The sequence below is a fragment of the Aquarana catesbeiana genome, linkage group LG01 (genome assembly GCF_042186555.1).
Source record: "Aquarana catesbeiana isolate 2022-GZ linkage group LG01, ASM4218655v1, whole genome shotgun sequence".
NCBI lineage: Eukaryota > Metazoa > Chordata > Amphibia > Anura > Ranidae > Aquarana > Aquarana catesbeiana.
The window spans coordinates 431,497,871-431,522,964 of NC_133324.1; the positions used below are offsets into that span (position 1 = coordinate 431,497,871).

The 25,094-nt window shown below is 46.5% G+C and overlaps 1 protein-coding gene across 3 annotated transcripts in view; it reads left to right on the forward strand.

Moving 5' to 3' along the window:
• Positions 1-4,314: 4,314 nt before the first annotated feature.
• Positions 4,315-25,094, forward strand: part of C9orf72 (C9orf72-SMCR8 complex subunit) — a 99,880-nt gene continuing 79,100 nt past the window's right edge. The window contains exon 1 of one of the 3 annotated variants that reach the window (XM_073635860.1): positions 4,315-4,457. The gene's annotated coding sequence lies outside the window, so the exon portion shown is untranslated. Of the gene's footprint in view, positions 4,467-25,094 lie in introns of all 3 variants that reach the window. The other 2 variants (XM_073635864.1, XM_073635865.1) reach the window with 2 other exon arrangements.

Here is a 25,094-nt window from a genome sequence, read left to right on the forward strand (position 1 = left end):
GGCCCCGCCCTTGCCTATATAACAGCTGTCACAGTCAAAAGACAGCAGTCGGCGGGATGCCTCCCATCGAGGCGGAGGTTTTTAGTTTGTTTCTCTATTTTTCGCATCTGTCTGCGCCATGATTGAAGATGGATGGACATCACGGGACACTTTTTTTAAAAAGATTTTATTAATAAAGGACTTGTCAAAAACTGTGTATTGTGGTTTTTACTTTTTGACACTTTTTTTGGTGAATGGGTAGGAGTACAATGTACCCCATACCCATTCACATAGGGGGGGGCTGGGATCTGGGGGCCCTCTTGTTAAAGAAGGCTTCCAGATTCCCATAAGCCCCCCGCCCACAGACCCCCACAACCAATGGCCAGGGTTGTGGGGATGAGGCCCTTGCCCCCATCAACATGGAGACAAGGTGCTTTGGAGGGGACCCCAAAGCAACCCTCCCCATGTTAAGGGCAAGCGGCCTGGTATGGTTGAGGAGGGGGGGGGGGGCGCTCGCTTGTCCCCCCCTATCCTGGCCTGCCAGGCTGCTTGCTCGGATAAAGGTCTGGTATGGATTTTGGGGGGGGGCCTACGGCATTTTTTTTAAATTTTGGCGCGGTATGGACTGGGGGGAGGGGGGAACCCATGCCATTTTTTTCTTAATTCTGTCATACGGTTCCACTTAACCACTTCAATACACTATATTATATACTGTACACTGCACTATATACCCTGCACTGTATTATATATACTACACTGACTGCACTATATACTCTGAACTGCAGTATATATACTATACGGATTGCACTCTGTAATGGACTGCACTATGTACTATGTAACTATGATAGAGCAGATTGTAAGTTGGTAATAGTAGTGGGTAGATAGAATAATATATAAAAAAGGTAAGTGTAGGCTGATCAGAGAGGCAGCCCTGGACCCATCAATAGTTAGCTAATTGCAAAACTGCTCAAGACTAAAAATATATAAAGATATAGATCTCACCAAATGGAAAGGTATGCCAAATGTATAGTCATCATAGTGGTTGTAAATTCACTACTGAGAAATCCTGTAATCCCCTTTCTTACAGAATGATATAATGTGCACACTAAGGGGGACACAGGAACAGGTAGGATCAACCAGGTTTTTTATAACATAGAAAGGGACAAGTGACACAGCACAAGCACTATGCTGTGTATCCTGTTTTAAAGGATCAGGATCATTGTTTTTTTTAATGTTTTTTTTAGGGTTACAACTACTTTAAATACATATATAGTTTTTTTTTATATATTATCCTATCTACCTAATACTATTACCAACTTAGTCTGCTCTATTAACATAGTTATGCCCACTATTTTTATCTTCAGTGTTGTGGTGTGATCAGAACCCATTGTCTTTATAACTGACTCGCATTCATCCAGTGCAGTAAAACACAGGTTAGTGCAGTATGTGTGAACAGGGTCTTCTTAGAGGCTGGGGTGAAGGACAGAATGAACAATACTTGACTTTTCTATGAGGTCTGCATGTAGGGTGACCACATGTCCCAGATTGCCCGGGACGGTCACGCATTTTTCGGGTCTGTCCCGGGCACCTTCATTCCCAGGACAATACAGTGTCCCGGAATACATTCACTGGAGATGAGGCTTAGGGGCCGCCCGCTGTGTGTAGGGAACTATTATTTCCCTACACAATACATGTAACTGACACTGAGAAGCCGCACAGCCCTGCCCAGGACACGCCCTCCACTCACATCACCTCTACGGCTGTAGAAGAGCAACCATCCCGCTGTATGACACCAGCCCGCCACTATCATCCCCGGCCCGCCAGGCTCCAGTGCTATCCACCCCGGTGTGTGTGTATGTTGGTGCAGCACAGGCAAGCCCTCTGTTTCCACGGGGCTTCCTGAAATGGGCAGAGAGTCTGGGGTAGCAGCTTCCAGGTAAGCTGCAGCTGCACCCCTCGTGCTATCTATACACTTGGCAATTTTGTTGAATGTTTTGGAGCTGAAGATGTGACCCCCACCCCCCCAAACTAGTGGAGAACTACAGGTCTCAGCATGAACCCATGAAATCTATAGGGTCACACCCTCAGATCTCAGGGGTTAATGCTGGGACTTGTAGTCCTTCAATTTTTGGGGGGAGGTCACATATGTAGATCTCAGGGATTCATGCTGGGACTTGTAGTCCATCACTTTTGGGGAGGAGTCACATCTTTAGAGCCGGTTCACATGGGGGTGACTTGTCAGGCGACCTAGCCGCCTGACAAGTCGCCTCCCGTTCTGTACAATGGAACCGTTCTAATCGGAGCGACGCAAGTCGCTCCGACTTAGAAAAAAGGTCCCTGTACTACTTTGGGGGCGACTTGCATAGACTTCTATACAGAAGTCGTTTTGCAAGTCGCCGTGGCAGTCGTGTGCAGGTCGCCTCGGTGAGGCGATCTGCAAGTCGTGCCGCTTCTAGTGTGAACCGGCTCTGAGACATCAGGGGTTTATGCTGCGACTTGTAGTCTTCCAATTTGGAGGGGGGGGGTCACATCTTTAGATATCAGGGGTTTATGTTGGATGTGACCCACCACCCCAAAAGTGAAGGACTACAGGAAGTGCGGTCACCCTATCTGCATGCTGACAAGCGGATCCTTTGTGTACTAAAACATCTCTCTATGTAATGTCACAAAGTTAAAATAGAAGTATGTGTTTTTTTTTTTTTTTTGTGTCATACTTACTTAGGTGGATGCAGTATCGGTCTGATGTTGTATCTGTCCTCTGGCGCCTCTGCACTGAGAACCGATTGATAAAACTGATCTCTCGGTTTTCACAGCTCCCCAAGCAGAGAGCTGTTGACTGTCAGTCACGGCTCTCTGCTCATCTTCCTCCTCGCTTATTGGAGCACTGAGCTGTGGAGGGGGCAGAGCGGCTGTCTCAGGCTCTCAGTGGCTCACTGAGAGGTTGAGCCGGGTGCCGGTCCAGGGATCTGGGCGGATCCCGACTCCGTGGTCATGATGATGTCGAGCCTGGACCGACTTCTGTGACTAGAGTTGCCACCTCATCCCTTTAAACCCGAGCACATATGAATTACACAGGTTCTGAGGCTAATTTAATACAGATAGTACACCAAGTAAGTTTAATTACCACCTTAATCAGCCACAGAACTTGTGTAATTAACCACTTGCCGACCAGTTGCCATTGTTGTACGGCGGCAAGTCGGCATGTTCCCACAAATCGCCATAGGTGTACGTCAACTCCTTTAGGGAGCCGTAGCAGGCGCACACGCCTGCTGTGCAGCGGGGCACCCGATGCACGTGGCCGCAATGTCCGCTGGCCACCCACGATCGCGGTAACGAGAGCTAGAACGGGCATCTGAGATCCCTGTTCTGACAGGGCAGTTAGAGAGAGATCTGCTGTTCCTAGTGATCAGGAACAGCGATCTCTCTCCTCCTCCAGTCAGTCCCATCCCCCCACAATTAGAAACACCTCCCAGGGAACACATTTAACCACTTGATCGCCCCCTAGTGTTAAGCCCTTCCCTGCTAGTGACATTTATACAGTAATCAGTGGCTATTTTTAGCTCTGATCGCTGTATAATTGTCAGTGTTCCCAAAAAAGTGTCAGATCTGTCCGCCGCAATGTTGCAGTCCCGCTTAAAATCCCAGATCACCGCCATTACTAGTAAAAAAAAAAAAAAAAAATGCCATAAATATATCCCCTATTTTTTTGACGCTATAACTTTTGCGCAAACCAATCAATATACGCTTATTCAGATTTTTTTTAACAAAAATATGTAGAATATATATTGGCCTAGACTGATGAAGATTTTTTTTTTTAATTGGGATATTTATTATAGCAAAAAGTAAAAAATATTGTTTTTTTTTTCAAAATTGTCGCTCTTTTTTTGTTTATAGCGCAAAAAATAAAAACCACAGAGGTGATCAAATAGCGCCAAAAGAAAGCTCTATTTGTGGGGAAAAAAAGGACATCAATTTTATTTGGGTACAACGTCGCACAATTGTCAGTTAAAGCGACCCAGTGCCGTATCGCAAAAAATGGCCTGGTCATTAAGGGGGTAAATCTTCCAGTCTGTAATTAATATATGTTCGGTTTTAGAGGGATGGGGTGGCAACCCTATCTGTGACGTCGGCAGAAAGTGGACTGCTGAAAATGGGTCACAGGAGTGCAAAACGAATTGCACTCCTGTGATCCATAGGAGTCAAGTACAGCCAAACGAGCTTTGGCTATACTTCTCCTTTAGGAGGTATGTAATCCCCTATTATTTGTGAATGAACGTCACATGACTAGGTAGTAAACTGAGAACGAGGCTTGGATCACGTGAAAACGAGGCTTGGATTACACCAAGCTTCTAGTGTGGTTTGTAGTTCACGATTCCAGTCTGAAAGGGAGGCTTGGAACGCACGAGTGCAATCTGGAAGTGAGGCTTGTTTAGAGAAGGAAGAAGAATTCCTAGTACACAGGTTCGGATGGATGTTCGGTAGGTGAGGTTGGTTGCATGTTTGTTTTATAATAGAAATAGAAGAGCCAGGTTTGGTGGGAGGAGGAAATCACTGAAACAGTTTGGTGTTATGAATCCCTCTGTAGTGGGGGAGACTAGCAGTGTATTCCATGTAAATCAGGTTGACAGTCATGTGCTCACAACACATACACTATGCAGTAGTCAGGAGATAATTGTATTGGTAGAGAAGGAATTGATGTAATATTCTGATAGCTGCGTCTCCCACCTCCTTGCTGTGCAAGTTGCATCAATGGTACAATCAAAGGAGAGATAGTTACAGCCACAGGATAACATGGCTGCTAGCAATGCGCTCAGGTACGTTCAGACTAGGATCTGAACCTATGTGGGTGAGCCCCTAAGGGACTGTCGCCTGCATGGACATTCCCTGCCCTTCAGCTGTGTGTACACATACGTGGGACTGCATTGCAGGGAATGCGTGGCTGCAGATGATTGGCTCCTATAGGTGAACGCTTCCTGGCAGGCGTGCACACATTGGTTCTGATCCCAGTGTAAACGCCTCCGAGTCATCCCTCTTGGCCACCAAACATGTTAGTAAACACAGTTTGTGTTGCAGTGTAGAAAAAAATTGGACCATAGGTCACGTTCAATAAATAGCAATGCCACCAAGCATGATCCATTCAAGGGTTGCACTGGCACCACCTGTAATGCACACAGTTGTGGCACAGTACTGCAGGCTATCAAGGGTTAAAACAGGCACCCAGGAGGGGACATATTGCCTCTGAGCTGTGGGTCAGATGCCTCTGAAAAGCGATCCACCACGAATGCATATGTTTACAAGCCCTAAACCCACGTTCACATCGGGCCGTTCTGACATGCGATATTATGTGTCAAATTTTGGAGGAGGATATGTGCTGGCTAAGGATGAGCTCGGACGTGTTCGCACACTCCATGTGCAGAGCCCGCCAGGAAGTCGGCACAGCGCTAATCACAGGCAGTGAGACATTTCCGATGTGCGGCTGCAGAGATCGGGAAATGTCTCACTGCCTGTGATTAGCGCAGCGCCGTGCCGACTCCCTGGCGGACTCTGCACGTGGAGTGTGCCAACACACCCGAGCCCAACCTTAGTGCTGACGTCACCACGCTGTCTCGCTAGGAGGACGGGAGATTGTTTGTAGCCAGCCGGCTTTGTTTTTATGCGCAAATTTTAAACTACCTACATGTAAGTGCAATATTGTTTTCTACTTAATAAAATATTTAGTTAGGCAATATTACACTATGGTGGCTCTCTCTTTCTGGGTTTTACTGCTGAGTGGGTTGCTGAACTAAAGGTTCTGGATTGTGCGGTGTCATCGGTGTTTGGAGATATCTATGTAGCCATCCATCCAGAGTTCATTTCCGCGATCTTCTGTGCAAGCAAAGGCCTTGGCAGGGCTATAGCCAGATGCCTGGTTTTGCTTGCCATCTGGTAAGCGAGTTTTTCTAAAGGTGGTGACTAAGGATGAGCTCCGGCGCGTTCGCATACTCCACGTGCAGAGCCCGCCAGGAAGTCGGCGCGGTGCTGCGCTAATTACAGGCAGTGTGACATTTCCCGATGTCTGCAGCCGCACATTGGGAAAATGTCTCACTGCCTGTGATTAGCGCAGTGCCGACTTCCTGGCGGGCTCTGCATGTGGAGTATGCGAACACGCCGGAGCTCGTCCTTAGTGGTGGCACACTTTGTTGAACGATCTCACTGTGTTGTTATTACTGGAAAGTAGGGCTGGGAGATTTTCTTAAAAAAAACTCGATTCACGATTCGAATTGAGTTTTTTTTTTTTTTTACACCACACTGGTCGTGAGGAGCTGCGGGCAGGAGTTTTTAGGCGAGGCCGCGGCCTCGGCCTAGTCCGCGGCGTCTGGCCTCGCTGACTAGGCTGAAGCAGCGGTCTCACCTGAAATCTCCTGCCCGCAGCTCCTCAGGACCAGCGCGGTGAAAAAAAAAAAATCTAAAAAAATCGATTTGCTTAAATTTTGAATCAATTTGACTTCTCAACTTGATTCAAGATTTAAATCGATTTTTTTCCCCAGCCCTACTGGAAAGTCTGGTCTATTATTCCACTTTTTTTTTTACTTATACAGAGATGATGATCATTTCTACAATCAAATGTTTATAAATTGGACTTACTAGCGCGGCTTCTCCATTCTATATGTCAAATCGCCAGCTGCTGCCGGCAACGACACCGTCCACATCAGTTCAACACCGCACCGATACCCAAAAGTAGTTCCTGCACTACTTTTGGCAACTTCGGGGGCGAATTCAATAGACATCTGTGCATGAACCCGCACAGATGTCTCTGAAATCGCTCCCGAAGTCGGACTGACATGCGGGTTTAAAATCATGTGAGTTTAGCTGCCTTCGCGTGATTTCAAACCTGTATCGGTGTGAACCTGGCCTAAAGGTCACAGTACGTTCCATAAATCTTTGTACAATCAACTTTAGATTTATCAAAACCATGTAATATGAAGACCTACTAATCTATCCAGGCCCTTGTACTACATAGTTGTTGGTAGGTCTAAGGCCCCTTTCACACAAGGCGTACTCCGTCCAGCGGATCCACCTGCTCAGCGGGGGATCTCTCCACTGAGCATGCTATGCAGAGCAGACAGGGAGAAAGCCCGCTCTTCTCTATGGGTCTGTTTGTTTCCATCCAACTGTCATCTGATCCAATCAGACAGATGGGGACCGGATCCCCATCCGTCTGTTCTTGGCAGATTGGTTGCCAGCGGGTGTCAGCGGACACCCACTGAAAAACGGACAGGCGGACCCGATTGGAATGTTTGTGTGAAAGGAGATTGTACAATCAGATTGAAATGTGTGTGCTGAGGTTAAGGCTCATGACACACAGGGAACTCTGCAGCTAGCCATCCTGCCATTGGCAATATGTCAAAATCGCCAGGGGCAGGAATGCTAAGGGGCTGTCTGTTTGTCCCTGTGGAATAGCTTCCTCTGTAGCTAAGGCAGCAAGATATTGCTCCCATTGCTAGCGATCAAGATTCAGCAGCATTCAGATCAACAACAGAGCGACATCTCGCTGCATCTGGATACAAGGAGAGCAATTCCATAAGGACAGACAGGCAGCCTTTTGAGTGATCCTACAACTGGTGACTTGTTGCTAGCAACAGAATCGCTTGTGTGCCATCGGCCCAACTAAATGACCTTGTTTGCTAAATCACTACACTTTTTCTGAATAAGATACTTCTTTTTTTTTATCCATTGCATGTCAGAACATCTCCTACAACCTCTTTGCAGCCATTTTGTGTCTACACACCCTTTAGGCTGGGTTCACATTGTGTGCAGATGCTCACAGCAGGGGTCCAGTGCATCCCTGTTCTCCGTTTCAGGCCCAAATTTTTGCCTGAATTCGGACCTGTATCTGACCCAAAGACGCAAAGGACACCTGTGCAATCTGCTCTTCGGCCTTCCCAGGGATGTGTGAACCGGTTCCATTGAGAGCTGGGCACACTCTCCTGTAATGCAAATTGGATGCGGAGAAACCCACATCCAATTACTATAAGTGTGAACCCAGTCTTAGAGATGGCTGCATGACATGATGACAACAGCAGATCATGCCTTCATAATATGTTTTGTAATCTCCATCAGAAGCCCATGTGACAGAGTGTCAATGCAGGAGGCTTGGACAGAGTCTCGTTACCCTTCAACCTGTTGTCATCAGTTTTACACAAATATGTGGCAGCATGGATGGGTTTTAAAGGCCTAGTTCACCCTTTGAAATGCACTTCTATTGATGAAAGAAAAAAAATTAGCATTTTTTAAATTTTTATTTATTTTTTGCATTGGAGCCTGCAAAGCATTACAACTTCGTGTGTAAAATGCTTAGGATCCTGCAGACTATAATGCCGCGTACACACGGTCGGACTTTCCGGCGGACTTGGTCCGGCGGACCAGAGTGTGCCGGACAATCCGCCCGTGTGTAGGCGCCAGCGGACTTTTCCGGCGGACTTTTTCCCCAAAGTCCGCCGGACCAAGATTTGAAACCTGTTTTAAATTTATCCGCCGGACTCAGTTTCGGGCGGAAAGTCCGCTCGTCTGTGTGCTGGTCCGACGGAAAGTCCGCTCGTGTGTATGCTGGTCCGACGGACCAGATACGACACGAGGGCAGGGTATTGCATCTTGTGCTCGCTGCAATAGGAAAAACAGATTTTCCTATTGCGGTGAGCGCGGGGCATACCAGGCCCTTAGGTCTGGTATGGATTATAAAGGGGAACCCCCTACGCCGAAAAAACGGCGTGGGGTCCCCCCTAAAATCCATACCAGACCCCAATCCGAGCACGCAGCCCGGCCGGTCAGGAAAGGGGGTGGGGACGAGCGAGCGCCCCCCCCCCCCCTCCTAAACCGTACCAGGCCGCATGCCCTCAACATGGGGGGATGCTTTGGGGGAGGGGGGCGCCCTGCGGGGCCCCCCACCCCAAAGCACCTTGTCCCCATGTTGATGAGGACAAGGGCCTCTTCCCGACAACCCTGGCCGTTGGTTGTCGGGGTCTGCGGGCGGGGGGCTTATCGGAATTCGGGAGCCCCCTTTAATAAGAGGGCTCCCAGATCCCGCCCCCCCACCCTATGTGAATGAGTATGGGGTACATGGTACCCCTACCCATTCACCTAGGGAAAATAATAAAACACACTACACAGGTTTTTAAAATAATTTATTAAACAGCTCCGGGGGGGTCTTCCTCCAGCTTCGGGGGTTCCTCCGGTTCCTCTTCTCCCGGCGTCCGGTTGGTTCTTCTCCGCTCTCTTCTCCCGGTGTTCCAGTTCTTCGGCCGGCTCCTCTGCTGTCTTCAGGTAGCTCTCTTGCCAGCAGAGGTCCGGGCTTCTGGGCTTCTTGGCTTCTTCCCTCTTCTCTTCTCCAGATGTTGACACGACGCTCTCTCCGGCTGGACTGCTCTCTGAGGGCTCCGTTGTGACTTATATAGGCGGAGACCCCGCCCCCTAATGATGTCACAGTCCCTGGGCATGCTGGGACTGTGACGTTTTAGGGGGCGTGGTCAACATCGCCCGGTGACCACGCCCCCTAAAACGTCACAGTCCCAGCATGCCCAGGGACTGTGACATCATTAGGGGGCGGGGTCTCCGCCTATATAAGTCACAACGGAGCCCTCAGAGAGCAGTCTAGCCGGAGAGAGCGTCGTGTCAACATCTGGAGAAGAGAAGAGGGAAGAAGCCAAGAAGCCCAGAAGCCCGGACCTCTGCTGGCAATAGAGCTACCTGAAGACAGCAGAGGAGCCGGGCGAAGAACTGGAACACCGGGAGAAGAGAGCGGAGAAGAACCAACCGGACGCCGGGAGAAGAGGAACCGGAGGAAGACCCCCCCGGAGCTGTTTAATAAACTATTTTAAAAACCTGTGTAGTGTGTTTTATTATTGACACTTTTTCCCTAGGTGAATGGGTAGGGGTACCATATACCCCATACTCATTCACATAGGGTGGGGGGGCGGGATCTGGGGGCCCTCTTATTAAAGGGGGCTCCCGGATTCCGATAAGCCCCCCGCCCGCAGACCCCGACAACCAACGGCCAGGGTTGTCGGGAAGAGGCCCTTGTCCTCATCAACATGGGGACAAGGTGCTTTGGGGTGGGGGGCCCCGCAGGGCGCCCCCCTCCCTCAAAGCACCCCCCCATTTTGAGGGCATGCGGCCTGGTACGGTTTAGGAGGGGGGGGGCGCTCGCTCGTCCCCACCCCCTTTCCTGACCGGCCGGGCTGCATGCTCGGATCGGGGTCTGGTATAGATCTTTGGGGGAACCCCACGCCGTTTTTTTCGGCGTAGGGGGTTCCCCTTTGTAATCTATACCAGACCTAAGGGCCTGGTATGCCCCGCGACGGGGCTCGCAAGGTGTCAGTCTTGCCGATAAAAGCGGCAAGATTGATTTCCTTTTCTAGTCCCGTCGCACATGAGTCACGTTCAAAATGAACGGACTTGTCCGTGTGTGGGCAAGTCCGTTCATTCTGAAAGTCCGCCGTACCTCCGGCGAAAGTCCGTCGGAAAGACGGGCGGACTTAGCCCGCCGGAAAAGTCCGGTCGTGTGTGGGCAAGTCCGTCCGTTTTAAAGTCCGGCGCACCTGGCGGACAAAGTCCGTCAGAAAGTGTGCCGGACCAAGTCCGCCGGAAAGTCCGACCGTGTGTACGCGGCATTAGACTGGAGGAAGTATTCATGGACTACCAGTGCAGTGATGTCACTGCATGTGTGCTACATTGCTGTCTATTAGTCCCTCTGCTGTCTTTGTAGTCTTCTATTCACAGATGTAAATGCATGAGGCAGGTGTGCTAACAGAGCCTTGCATAGCTGAACAAATGAAAAAAAAAAAAAAAAATACAAGATGCTGGGGGAAGAAGAATCTCATGATTTAGGTGAGAATGGGACAGCTGCAAAATGTGACAATGGTTCATATTACACCCTTAATATGGGTGTAACATGAAACATGGTCAGAAAGATAGAATTACCCATTTATCGCTTGCTGACCGCATATCTCTCCTGTGTCGGGTCGCGTACCTAGTGATCCAGCACTTTCGGGTAGGGGCCGTGATTAGACACAGCACAAAACCGATTAGCACGTGCTGGTCAATGGATGTCCGCCGGCACACCGCAGGGATGTGATGGATTTTCTTTCTCTGCAAAGCAGGGAATAAAATCTATCAGATCCCTTAGTAAAAACAGCACACATAGGAGGTTATTTACTAAAGGCGAATCCACTTTGCACAAGTGCAGTCGCTGTAGATCCGAGGGGGACATGCAAGGAAAATAAAAAACAGCATTTTAGCTTCCACATGATTGGATGATAAAATCAGCAGAGCTTCCCCTCATTTCAGATCTACCCCTCAGATTTACAGCGACTGCACTTGCAGTGCAAAGTGGATTTACCTTTCGTAAATAACCCCCATAGTACACACAAACACTGGTTACATACACATTTAACCCTTTGATTGCCTTAGATGTTTAACCTCTTCCTAGCCTGTGTCATTGGTACAATGACAGTGCATATTTTTAACACTGACCACTGTATTAGTGTCACTGGTTCCCGCAAAGTGTCAAATTGTCCACCGCAATATCACAGTCCCGCTATAAGAGCCCTTTCACACTGCCAGAGGGCCGTGTTAGCAGTAAAGCGCCGCTAGTGTTAACGGCATTTTAGTGGTGCTTTTCGGCTGCTAGCAGGGCGCTTTTAACCCCCGCTAGCGGCCGAAGAAAGGATTAAATTCGCCAGAAAATCGCTGCTGCTGAATTGCTTTGCAGGGGCTTTGGCAGCGGTGCCCATTCATTTCAATGGGGTGGTGGAGGAGCGCTGTATACACTGCTCCTTAACCGCTTCAAAGATGCTGCTTGCAGGACTTTTTCTAACGTCCTGCAAGCGCACCGCTCCAGTGTGAAGGTACTCCGACTCTCACACTGGTGGCTGCAGGGGAGGCGTTTTTCAGGCGCTTTACAGACGCTACTTTTAGCCCGTTAGCATCTGAAAAACACTTCACTGTCAAATGGGTCTTAGTCGCTGAACGCCGATATTAGACCCCTTTCACACTGGGGCGTTTTTCAGGCGCTTTAGCGTTAAAAAAAGCGCCTGTAAAGCGCCTGAAAGAAGCCTCATCTGCAATCCCAATGTGAAAGCCCAAGCCCTTTCACACTGCCAGCGCACGAAAAATGCTGGTAAAGCGCCGCTTAAGAGCCTTTTCACACTGGGGCGTTTTTAAGGCGCTGGGAGTGTGAAAGGGCTCGGGCCATCAGCGCACCCAGCCCGGTGGCAAAAACACGAAATCGCTGCAAAGAAGCTGCTTGCAGGACTTTTTTTGACGCCCTGCCAGCGCAGCGCCCCAGTGTGAAACCACTCGGGCTTTCACATTGGGATTGCAGATGAGGCTTCTTTCAAGCACTTTACAGGCGCTTTTTTTAATGCTAAAGCGCCTGAAAAATGCCCCAGTGTGAAAGGGGTCTTACTAGTATAAAAAGTAAATAAAAATTCCAGTATTCAGACCCCCTTAAATTTTTCACTCCTTGCTATATTGCAGCCATTTGCTAAAATCATTTTAAGTTCATTTTTTTTCCTCATTAATGTACACACCACCCCATATTGACAGAAAAACACAGAATTGTTGACATTTTTGCAGATTTATTAAAAAAGAAAAACTCAAATATCACATGGTCCTAAGTATTCAGACCCTTTGCTCAGTATTTAGTAGAATCACCCTTTTGATCTAACACAGCCATGAGTCTTTTTGGGAAAGATGCAACAAGTTTTTCACACCTGGATTTGGGGATCCTCTGCCATTCCTCCTTGCAGATCCTCTCCAGTTCTGTCAGGTTGGATGGTAAACGTTGGTGGACAGCCGTTTTTAGGTCTCTCCAGAGATGCTCAATTGGGTTTAAGTCAGGGCTCTGGCTGGGCCATTCAAGAACATTCACAGAGTTGTTGTGAAGCCACTCCTTCATTATTTTAGCTGTGTGATTAGGGTCATTGTCTTGTTGGAAGGTAAACCTTCGGCCCAGTCTGAGGTCCTGAGCACTCTGGAGAAGGTTTTCATCCAGGATATCCCTGTACTTGGCCGCATTCATCTTTCCCTCGATTGCAACCAGTCGTCCTGTCCCTGCAGCTGAAAAACACCCAACAGCATGATGCTGCCACCACCATGCTTCACTGTTGGGACTGTATTGGACAGGTGATGAGCAGTGCCTGGTTTTCTTCACGCATACCGCTTAGAATTAAGGCCAAAAAGTTCTATCTTGGTCTCATCAGACCAGAGAATCTTATTTCTCACCATCTTTCAGTCCTTCAGGTGTTTTTTTAGCAAACTCCATGCAGGCTTTCATGTGTCTTGCACTGAGGAGAGGCTTCCGTCAGGTCACTCTGCCATAAGGCCCCAACTGGTGGAGGGCTGCAGTGATGGTTGACTTTCTACAACTTTCTCCCATCTCCCGACTGCCTCTCTGGGGCTCAGCCACAGTGATCTTTGAGTTCTTCTTTACCTCTCTCACCAAGGCTCTTCTCCCCCGATAGCTCAGTTTGGCTGGACAGCCAGCTCTAGGAAGGGTTCTGGTCATCCCAAACGCCTTCCATTTAAGGATTATGGAGGCCACTGTGCTCTTAGGAACTTTAAGTGCAGTAGAAATTTTTTGTAACCTTGGCCAGATCTGTGCCTTGCCACAATTCTGTCTCTCAGCTCTTCGGGCAGTTCCTTTGACCTCATGATTCTCATTTGCTCTGACATGCACTGTGAGCTGTAAGGTCTTATATAGACAGGTGTGTGGCTTTCCTAATCAAGTCCAATCAGTATAATCAAACCCAGCTGGACTCAAATGAAGGTGTAGAACCATCTCAAGGATGATCAGAAGAAATGGACAGCACCTGAGTTAAACATATGAGTGTCACAGCAAAGGGTCTGAATACTTAGGACCATGTGATATTTCAGTTTTTCTTTTTTAATAAATCTGCAAAAATGTCAACAATTCTGTGTTTTTCTGTCAATATGGGGTGCTGTGTGTATATTAATGAGGAAAAAAAATGAACTTAAATGATTTTAGCAAATGGCTGCAATATAACAAAGAGTGAAAAATTTAAGGGGGTCTGAATACTTTCCATCCCCACTGTATATCCCATCCCATAGTTTGTAGATGCTATAAATTTTGAGCAAACCAATCAATAAATGCTTATTGGGATTTTTTTCTTACCAAAAACATTTAGCAGAATACATATTGGCCTACATTTATAAAGAAATTCGATTTTTTTTTTTTTTTTTTTAATTTATTGGATATGTTTTATAGCAGAAAGTAAAAAATATTATTATTATTTTTTTTTTTTCAAAATTGTCTTTTTTTTTGTTTTATAGTGCAAAAAATAAAAAACAGTGGTGATCAAATACCACTAAAAGCTCTATTTGTGGGAAAAAAGGATGTCAATTTTGTTTGGGTATAATGTTGCACAACCGGGCAATTGTCAGTTAAAGTAACAAAGTGGCAAAAAGCAAAAAATGGCCTGGTCATGAAGGGGGGTAAATCCCTTCAGAAGGCAAGTGGTTAAAGTGGTTCTAAAGTAATAAGGTTCTCTACCTTTAAAGCAGTAGCAAACCGCTGCAGGATTTAAAAACAGAAAAAAAAAAAAAAACACGTCAGACAATACCATAATGTGCTAGTATGCATCGCATAGAACGAAGCCCTTACGCTGAGATGGCTGACATCTTCCCCCAGTCTTTCTTCCGGGTTTGTGGGCTCCAGCACTGTGAGTGGCTGGAGCTATGATGACGTCACTCCCCCCCCCCCCCCCCCCCCCCCCCCCCCCCATGCTCGCGAGAGCCCTCAGTTCCGGCAAGAAGCTCTGAAGGCCTGGCACGGTATGCCGGACCTTCAGAGCGTGTGCGCCGTTGACGCGTGCGCTGTCAGTGGCTGCATCCATGATGAATATCTCCTAAACGTTGCATGTTTAGGAGATATTCATTTTCTCCAGAGGTAAGCCTTATTATATGCTTATCTGTAGGTAAAAATCACAAAGTGGGCTTTACTACCGCTTTCATACATTTCAGTGCCTGATTCTCCGTCAACCCCCCCCCCAAGTACTTACTCGAGTCCTGTATCGATCCAGTGTTGTGCTCATTTGCAGGACCTCCTCTCTCCACTCCCTCACAGGCTTGGTTGAGAGCAGCAGGAGCAATTGGCCCCCACCACTATCAGTCAAATTCAATGATGAGGGGGCGAGGCTGAGTTGTGCTGTGTGTGTGTGTGTGTGTGTGTCACAGCTCAAGCGTGAGCCCGCACATGTCACAATAGGTAGCGGCTTCCTATGGTGGTACATGCAAAAGAGGAGGAACGTTCTCCTGGCAGAAAAAAATGCTAAACGCTACTAAAACGCTCCTAACAGCTTTTTTCAAGCGTTTTTTTTTTTTCTTCGTGTACTGTTAGAAAAAAAATCTAATGCTCTAGTGCAAACAAGACTTTACTGTTTAACTGTACAACAGGGGTGCTCAACCTGTGACTCATGGGCCACATGTGGCCCTCAGAGCCCTCTGTTGTGGACCTTGACTTCAAACCAGGGAAGCGCACTTCTATTATATCCTGCGAGTTCAGTGTGAAAGCAGCCTTATGGGGGCTCAGGACAGTAAGGGCTTGATTACATTTGCAGTTTTGAGGGCAGTAAAAATCCCATAGTTGAGACGTGTTTTTACTACACCCCCAACCACCCCATGCACCAGGGGGCCCTGGTCACATTCTGCTCTACACTTGGAAAGGAGGGGGGGCATTTACAGAAACCAATCCCCTCCATTTTACTCCTGCAATCGCTGAAAGCCATCTTCTCTTCTCCCTCCTGCCAGCATTCAGCGGCTGTAGGAGGAAAATGTTCATTATGTTGTTCAAAATAGAAAATTTGAAATTCTGAGGAAAAAAAAAACAATGTGGGGGGGGGGGTGGCTGAGTACCACTTTAAGCTGGCCATTCAGTATGCAAAATTTACTCCATGGTTGGCCCAGTTGCAACCCTCCTGCCTGACGTTCTTAGATTGAAAAAGGAGCCGGACAGAAAATTGCAGAGTGGCTTCATCCAATCAGATCCAGTTCCAGTTACTGTTCAAATACTCTTGACAGCTGCGGGTCAGAATACAGTAGCTACAGTAATGGGTTTCTTTATCTGCACTGTGTATGAATCTGAATTAAAAAAAATCTGTGTATGGCCAGCATTCAACCCGCTGATTGAATGAAAGAAATTTACTTTCTTACCCCATCCACACACTCGATGTGGATGGAGGAATCCCAGCCGCTGATGCTTTGTATTTTGACTGCGGACAACTGTTGAGGCTGTGGTCACCTAGCAAGGGAGGGGGGACACACGGCTTTCCAAGCACACAGGTGGCGAGAACTTGTCTCTATGCCTCTGGGGTTCTCATCCTGGGTGCTCTGTGAATGGGTGGGGGAATGAGTCACCTCTACCAGTCGGACCACCAGTGGGCTTTTTTGCACTGACTCCTCAGTTTGATGTTGTGCTCTTGGGTCTTTTCCCGGAGGTCCTGGTTGATGCAAACATCGGCACGGACAAGGTGGCGTCAATGTCACACTCTGCATCAATACACTGGGCACCGTGTAAAGAGTCACAAGTCCTTGAACTGCACACACGGTCTTTCCTCAATCTTCAGGGTGATGCTTGGCATCATTCAACCCAGAAGAGGATAACTTTTTTTTTTTTTTTTTTGGGGTCTTGATCCCTTTAAGGGGGATAAAACAAAGAACTTTTTGAAAGTACTTGGGTTCTCACCAATGCTGGGTGAGCGGTTCCAGGGTGGTCCAGTTGGAGAGGAGAAAACTGAGTTACAGTTATTTCAGGATTGGCAAGTCCTCATTTGGGACCTGGAATTTGAAGGCTTGGACTTTAGATTGCAAAGAGCTTCTAACCCTAACTATGGTGACTGGGGTTCTGAAGGGGTTAACCAGCCTGCAGGATAGGCCTGAAGGGAGCAGGAAACAGTCAGCAGGTGCCTGTGAGATGAAGTGTGGAACAGCAACAGTTACCAGAGGGCTGTGGGCTGTTGGACCCCTGAAAGGGATGAGTGTTACTGGCAGAGAGCTGTAGTTTTGTTTGTATAGCACAGGCGACTGTCTATGTTGCCTAATGCTGACCAGAAGTTATTTCAGTTTTGCTTTTACAAACTCAGCTGGCTGGTGATTCCCCATATTGCAACAGACTAAAGTCCTTGTGTACAAGACCTTAAAGTGATACTAAAGGTTTGTTTTTTTATTTTCTAAATATGTTCCTTTAAGGTAGTGTACTGTTGGTTCACTTACCTTTTCCTTCGTTTTCCTTTGTAAATGCTTTTTTTTCTATGTGTGAATTTTTAACTTCCTGTTCCTCCTCTAGAAGCTTGCCCCCATCATCCAAGCAGTTCTGGCTGGGAGTTAGTCAGCGTGCTCACCCCCTCCCCTGGGACTACATCCCTGCGGAGCGACGCTGTGTGCGTTCACAGGCATGGGAGGCAGGGGAGCAAAAAAGCGGCACTGGGCATGCGCGATGCCGCTAAGCATCAAGGGAATTGTAGTTCCTTTGAAGCCGTGACGTTGCTGCAGGGAGCACGCTCGAAAACCCAGAAGTTGAGGAGAACATACAGAGAGGAAAGGAGGAAGTGCTGATAAAGCCTATTTATCTAACAGGTAAATAAAACATTTTGTCAGAAATAACCGCTAGATTCATGATCTATATAGCATATAGATCAGATATTGCCAAAAAATTTTTTAGCTTTACAACCGCTTTAAATTAGCTGCTAGCTACTAATTACTAGATAATTGGTCATACTGTTTTAACAAATGTAGAGACCTAGTGCTTCCGTGGTCACTCACAAGGGTTACCCTCACAGGGTTTTTCAGCATCCCTCTTCCATAGTCCCAACAAAACACTTATACATATATTTTTAGATTCATGGCTTTTCATCGCAAGATCCCCAAATAATATTATGAAATCTACAGATTTAAAAATATTTGAATTACATTTTTATGTTAAAACCGATTATGAAATGTTAGTGATTGGGTTTACGTATGCTTTAAAACTCATAGACATAAACACTTTTATTTTGCTTTTTTATTTATTGCAAGAATGTTATTTTTTATTTATTGCAAGAATATATATTTCCACAAACAGAGTGGTTGTGGAGGCTTAACTCTGCGTCCTGCTTTGTGGCTGTGTTTTCTTTTGTTGTTTTCTGAGTACTCTTTTATGTAATATATTTTCAAGTAAAGTGCTGCAAAATAACTTCAAAAATGCTTTTGTGCCTGACACTGACATTTTACAGCAAGGTCATCATTACCTACAATTCAGTACACTTAAAGCTTATTCATAAACTTTTTTTTTAATAGAGAAGTCCTGTCACATATTACACATTTTCAGAGCAAGGCTTGTTTTCAGTGGAAAGCTATAAAGCAGTGTAGAAAGCTTTTCGAGTATGGCAAAAAAACAAATAATTGTGTTACAGAACAAGTCATCAGTCTTATCCCTTTCATGACTAAGCCTATTTTTGAAATTTGGTGTTTACAAGTTAAAATCCATATTTTTTGCTAGAAAATTACTTAGAACCCCCAAACATTATATATATATTTTTTAGCAGAGAATCTAGAGAATAAAATGGAGATTGTTGCAATATTTTATATCACACGGTATTTGTGCAGCAGTGTTTTAAACGCAAATTTTTGGAAAAGGGACACTTCCATGAATTTGAAAAAAATCCAAACAGTAAAGTTACCCCAATTTTTTTGTATAATGTGAAAGATGATGTTACGCCGAGTAAATAGATACCAAACATGTCACACTTTATAATTGCACGCACTCGTGGAATGGCGACAAACTATGGTAGCTATGAATTTCCATAGGCGACGCTTTAAATTTTTTTTACGGTTACCAGGTTAGAGTTACAGAGGAGGTCTAGGGCTAGAATTATTGCTCTTGCTCTGACGATTGCGGAGATACCTCACATGTGTGATTTGAACACCGTTTACATATGCGGGCGCGACTTCCGTATGCGTTTTCTTCGCTGCGCGAGCTCGCGGGAACGGGGGCGCTTTAAAAAAAATTTTTTTTTTTTTTTTTTATTTATTTTTAGATTTATAAATTGTGTTTTTAAAAAAAAATGTTTTTTTTTTTTACTTTTATTGCTGTCACAAGGAATGTAAACATCCCTTGTGACAGTAATAAGTGGTGACAGGTACTCTTTATGGAGGGATCAGGGGTCTAAAAGACCCCCGATCCCTCCTCTGCACTTCAGAGTATTCAGATCGCCAAAAACGGCGATTCTGAATACTGTATATTTTTTTTTAAATTCGGCGCCATTGGCAGCCGAGTAAACGGGAAGTGACGTCATGACGTCGCTTCCGCGTTTACATTGAGAAGGCTGGAACGAAGCCGCCCACGGCTTCGTTCCAGCCCGCCCACAGCCGCTGGAGACAGCCGATTGGACACCGGGCCTCCCGATCGGGAGGCCCGGTAAGAGCGGCGGGAGGGGGGGGATGTCCCCTCCCGCTCCTCCGGTATAACAGCCGAGCGGCTTTTAGCCGCATCGGTTGTTATAGACGGGTAGCCGATCGCCCGCTCTAAACAACGGTACCGGGATGATGCCTGCAGCTGAGGGCATCATCCCGGTATAACCCCGGAAAGCCGAGTACGCATATCTGCGTACGGTCGGCGGGAAGGGGTTATACTGCATACACACCATCCGACTTTCCGCCAACAAAACCGAAGGATGTTAGCTCCAACTTGTCTTGCATACACACGGTCACATAAATGTTGGCGAACAATTACGAACGTGGGAAAGCGGTGACGTACAACACGTATGACGAGCCGAGAAATAGGAAGTTCAATAGCCAGTGTGGCTCCTTCTGCTTGATTCTGAGCATGCGTGAATTTTTGTGCGACGGACTTGTGTACACATTTGTTGGAGGAAAGTCCGACAGCAAATGTTCGATGGAGCATACACACGGTCGGACTTTCCGACAACAAGCTCACATCCAACATTTCCCATCGGAAAATCCGACCGTGTGTACGTGGCATTACACTTGTGTGATTACGTGTTAACGCGACTGCATTAAAGTGGATGTAAACCCTCACATATACCCAGTGAAGAAAACAAGCTCAGATGATACACAGAGATGAAACCAATCACCCTATTTAAGATTTACATGTATATCTGCTGTCTTCATCTTGATATATTCTTTAGAATTTTCACTTCCTCGTTCAGCACTGGGAGTGGATTTTTGGCTTAAGCCTGGTACACATAATCAGATTGTTGGCCAACAAAGCAACAGACTTTTGTCCGAAGTGTGTGTGCCAGGAACTTGTCTTGCATACTAACGGCACACAATTGTCGGCCAATAAACACAAACACAGTGACGTACTACGAGGAATTTCAGCTCTTGAGCGCCACCCTTGGGGCACCTTCTGCTAATGTCGTGATTGGTGAGCATTGATTCTGAGCATACGTGTTTGTACTTTCAACTTTTTTGTGATGGACTTGTGCACAAACGATAGGAAAATCTGTCAACAGACCGTTGTCCGCCGAAAATTTGCTAGCCTGCCATCCAACATTTGTTGGCGGAAAGTTGGAGAACAATTGTCTGATGGAGCGTATTACCAGTCAGATTTTAGGCCAACTGTCTGTCATCACAAAATTCCCTGCCGAAAATCAGATTGTGTGTACGAGGCTTTACACTGGGAGACAGCTAGTTAGAAGAAAGGCACACACCCCCTCTGCACATAGGCAGAAGAACGAAGATACTTTAAGAGCTGTGCTGTGAAAAGACAAGCTTTCTGCTAATCTATTTATAGCAACCTCCCACGACACACATTTTCAGCTGCTTTTATCTCCCATCTCGAGAAACTTGTCAGAAGTTATCATGCTGATAACAGAGGAACGAAACAGCAGAGACACATTGGACTTAGGGCTTTGGAGAGAGATATGTTAACACTACAGATATATGTGCATAGGTAAAATTTCATGAATCGGGGCTTACATCCACTTTAATTGCTTAAGGACCGGCCGCCGACGTTTGACGGCGGCACAATGGCTCTCCTGCACTAATTGCTGTGTACGGTGACTGACACAGGCTCAGTTGCGGGCTCGCGTCGGCACACTGTGGGAGCGTGCCCGTGGGTCAGGAGGACTCGATGTCCTCTGGTGGCCCCTGTTTGCCTTGTACACAGGCAGAACAGGGAGATGCCTATGTAAATAAGGCATTTCCTCATTCTGACAGGGGACATGACAGGGATCCACTGTTCCCAGTGGTCGGGAACAGTGACCTCTGTCATGTCCCAGTAAGCCCCCCCCCCCACAGTTAGAAACACTGTTAACCCCTTGATCACCCCCTAGTGTTAACCCCTTCCCTGCCAGTGTCATTTATACAGTAATCAGTGGCTATTTTTAGCTCTGATCGCTGTATAAATGTCAGTGGTCCCAAAAAAGTGTCAAAGGTGTCCAATCTGTCTGCAACAATGTCGCAATCCCGCTAAAAATTGCTGATCACTGCCATTACTAGTAAAAAACAAAAATAATAATAAAAATGCCATAAACCTATTCCCTGTTTTGTAGACGCTAGAATTTTTGCACAAACCATTCAATATACCTTTTATTTATTTATTATATATATCTCTCTCTATCTATCTATCTATCTATCTATCGCTATCTATTATAAAAAAAACATTTTTACCAAAAATATGTAGAAGAATACATAGTGACCTAAACTGATGAAGAAATTTTGTTTTTAAAAATAAATGTGGGATATTTACTATAGCAAAAAGTAAAAAATATTGTTTTTTTTTTTTTTTTTGTTTATAGCGCAAAAAATAAAAACCGCAGAGGTGATCAAGTACCACCAAAAGAAAGCTCTATTTGTGGGGGGAAAAAAAGGACATCAATTTTGTTCTGGTACAATGTCGCACAACCGCGCAATTGTCAGTTAAAGTGACGCAGTGCCGAATCGCAAAAACTGCTCTGGCCATTAAGGGGGTAAAACCATCCAGGCCTGAAGTGGTTAAGGCAGCCTATTAGTTGAATGGACTGCTAACACAATAAAACAAACCTAAAAACTGCACTCTGTTGTTGTGCACTACAATGCAGTTGCGCTGAGCTCATGTTGGTTTGGTATGTGGAGTGCCTTTTAGAATAATTGCAATGCTTTGCAGTAATGCACATATAGGTGAAGCCGGCCTACAAATACCCATAGACGAGATGATCATCCCACAGCCCAGCTAATTAGATCAAGAAACCTGTGAATTATGTGTAACATCTGCAGCTTACCTGTGGCCAATTGACCTTAAAGTGTAAGTTTTTACCTTTTACAGAAAATCTGTAAAGTGAACTTACACTGGACCCCTTGCCCATCGCACCTGGTCCCGCTGTACCTGAGACTGGCAATCTCCCGTACTGACACATTGTATAGCCGCTTTACCGGTCCAGGGATTTGAAATCCCTGCTGCTTTCTCTCCTCTTCAGCACTGACAGGACAGGTATACGGGTTCTGATTGGTCCGCGCCGACCAATTAGAATGCCTGTTCTTTGCAGTCTAGAGCCGAGTAGGAGATGCCCAGATTCCTTCTGATGTATGCAAGATATGTCAGAAGAGGAATCTGTAATCCTGTGGCCATGCAGCGCCGAAAAAACAAAAATGATGTGTAAACCCACCAGAAACATTGCAGACAGTACACAAAACATATCTATGTTGTTAAAACATAAATTTGATTCCTGTAAAATGAACTTTGTGGGCGGGGCAAAGTTACTATTGATTGACAGTTTGTATTGCAGACTTGGGATCTTGGTATTTGGTATTTTTTAAATTATTCAAAATGATTAGCTTGTGAAAAAACATCAAAGACTGACCTGCAAGCTGCTCTCTCTCTCTCGATATTACGGTTTTATAAACAATGCAGGCTTTACTAGGAGTAAGGGGGAGGAGCAGTTTCAGGTAAACATTGTTCTCAATCAAGTCTGTACGAGAAGGGGGGGAGGGGAGGCCCTAGGAGTGAAGGAGATCGTTTTCCGACTCCTTACTATGGTGCTGACGGGGGGGGGGGGGGGGGGGGGGTGAAGACAGACATGCATTCTGACCACGGTATCTTTCTTGGCTCAGCAGCCATGATAATCGTGATCAGTTCTCAGGGAGGAAGTTAGGACCTGGTAGGATCAAACAGGTATTTTAGGAGATACAGAGAAGTAATGAAAAAACGCAAAAACACCATGCTGCAGCTTGCATATTAAAGGGACAAGAGCAGCATTTTTTTTTTTGAGGGGTTAACAAACGCTTTAAGTCGCTGGGAATTTCTGATCCCCGGACCGGTAAAGCGGCTATACGATGTGTCGTGCGGAAGATCGCCGGCTTCAGGTTCTGCGGGATCGGGTGCGATGGGGAGGGGGTCCAGTGTAAGTTCACCCTAAAGATTTTTCTGTAAAGGTGAACTTACCCTTTAAGCCCTCGTTCACACTAAAAACGGCTTTGAAATTGTGCGAGTTCGTCTGAACTCGCACAATTTCAAAGCCGCATTTGAGTCCGACTTCAGGGACAACTCAAAAGACATCTGTGCGGGTTCATGCACAGGATGGAGAGTGATTCACAATTGGATTTAGGTCTGGACTTTGGTCCATTCTAACACATGAATATGCTTTGATCTAAACCAGTGGTTCTCAAACTGGGGGTCGGGACCCCCTTGGGGGTCAAATGATGATTTGCCAGCAGTCACCAAATCCTTGGCTGTTTCTGAAGCCCGCACCGATTTCCCAGCCTTTTTGCGGCCGCCTAGCAGGGCTGTCCCTGAAGCTCGCAGCCGCCCACTCAGCCTCTTCATAGCCGCCCAGTCAGTTCACGGCATGACTAGGGGGCAGAGACTAGAGGTCAGCTGACTGGTGAGGAATGTGAAGTGGGAGGGGCAGGAGGAGACCCCATCTCCTGATTTTGGCATAGGTGTCACTGCTACGAGATACCACAAAGTCGGAGACACAGTGAGTAACACTACCTGTGATTATAGTTGCCATTAAAAGTCCCCACTACAGTTCTCAGATCAGCAGATGACCTTGATCAAGAGCACCTAAGTTGGCTGATCAGAACTCCCTGCCAACATTGCCACTCATCCCATTCCCCCCCCCCACCAAGGAGTAACAGAAGGAGTAAAAATATAGAATACATGGAAGGGTGAGGAAAAGAGGGAGAGGAACAAAGAAAAAGGGAGAGAAAGAATAAGCGAAAGAACTAGAAAGAGGGATGGGGGGAAAATAACAAGAAATTAGGATAGAGAGGGATAAAAGGGAAAGAAAGGAGAACAAAGAGAAAGAGTGGTACATCCTAAAATGTACCATTATGGGTGTTTTTAATACTGTACGAGTGGACGGGACTCATGGAGCACTAAATGTCCGTGGGTTAGGGGCGTAAATTTTTTGTCTTGCCTTGGGTGCTGACAACCCACGCTATGAAAATAATTTTACGGTTGGGGGTCTCCACAACTTGGGAAATTTTATCAAGGGGTCACGGCACTAGAGAGGTTGAGAATCACTGATCTAAACTATTCCATTGTAGCTCTGGCTGTATGTTTGGGGTCATTGTCCTGCTGGAAGGTGAACCTCTGACCCGTCTGAAGTCTTTTGCAGACTCTAACACAGGGGTAGGCAACCTCTGCACTCCAGCTGTGGTGAAACTACAAATCCCATCATGCCTCTGCCTCTAGGAGTCATGCCTGCGATTGTCAGGGTCTTGCAAGGTCTCATGGGACTTGTAGTTTCACCACAGCTGGAGGGCCGAGGTTGCCTACCCCTGCACTAACAGGTTTTCTTCTAAGATTGCCCTGTATTTGGCTTCATCCATCTTCCCATCAACTCTGATCAGCTTCCATGTACCTGTTGAGGAAGAGCATCCCCACAACATGATGCTGCCATCACCATGTTTCAAGTGGGGATGGTGTGTTCAGGGTGATGTGCAGTGTTAGTTTTCTGCCACACATAGCGTTTTGCCTTTAGGACAAAAGGTTCAATTTTGGTCTCATCTGTCCAGAGCACCTTCTTCCATATGTTTGCTTTTCCCCCACATGGTTTCTCGCAAACTGCAAACGGGACTTCTTATGGCTTTCTTTTAACAATGGCTTTCTTCTTGCCACTCTTCCATAGAGGCCAGATTTG